Below are 714 nucleotides of genomic sequence, written 5' to 3' on the forward strand. Positions count from 1 at the left end.
CACAAATACACAATGGTCTGAATCAGTCTCTCCATAACCATGCTCCTCCATAACAGACTTGAATTTCATGTACCACTGCCTTGGTGCTTGCTTTAATCCATAAAGGCTTTTCTTCAAGCGGCAAACCAAATTTTCTTTGCCCTTTTCGACATAGCCTTCTGGTTGTTCCATGTAGATCTCTTCCTCCAAATCACCATGAAGGAAAGCAGTCTTCACATCCATTTGCTCAACCTCTAGATCAAGGCTCGCATTGGAGAGAGAGAGATTTGAACACATTCAGAGAAGATCTTGAAATCCCTTTATTTCTTACTCTATTTTATCTATAGGCTGTAGCCTTTCACAACCAATCTAGCCTTGTGTCGAGGTGGCAAATTTTCATTGTTATGCTTAATTCTGTACACCCACTTATTAAGCAGAGCCTTCTTGCCCTTAGGCAATTCCACCAACTCAAAAGTATGGTGCACCTCAAAAGAATCCATCTCCTCATCCATGGCTCCAAACCACTTATCCTTGTGTTCATCCTCCAAAGCTTCATCATAGCTTTCAGGCTCTCCCCCATCAGTAAGTAATACATACTCACTAGGATCATACCTTATCGACGGTTTAAGACCTCTCTCGGATCTTCTAACAATAGTAGGTTGGTTCTCAGCAGCTGGTGTCTCACCATGATCGTCACCATGATCACCACTACCATCTTCATGTGCGGGAGCATCT

Source organism: Brassica oleracea, chromosome C2 (genome assembly GCF_000695525.1).
Source record: "Brassica oleracea var. oleracea cultivar TO1000 chromosome C2, BOL, whole genome shotgun sequence".
Taxonomy (NCBI): domain Eukaryota; kingdom Viridiplantae; phylum Streptophyta; class Magnoliopsida; order Brassicales; family Brassicaceae; genus Brassica; species Brassica oleracea.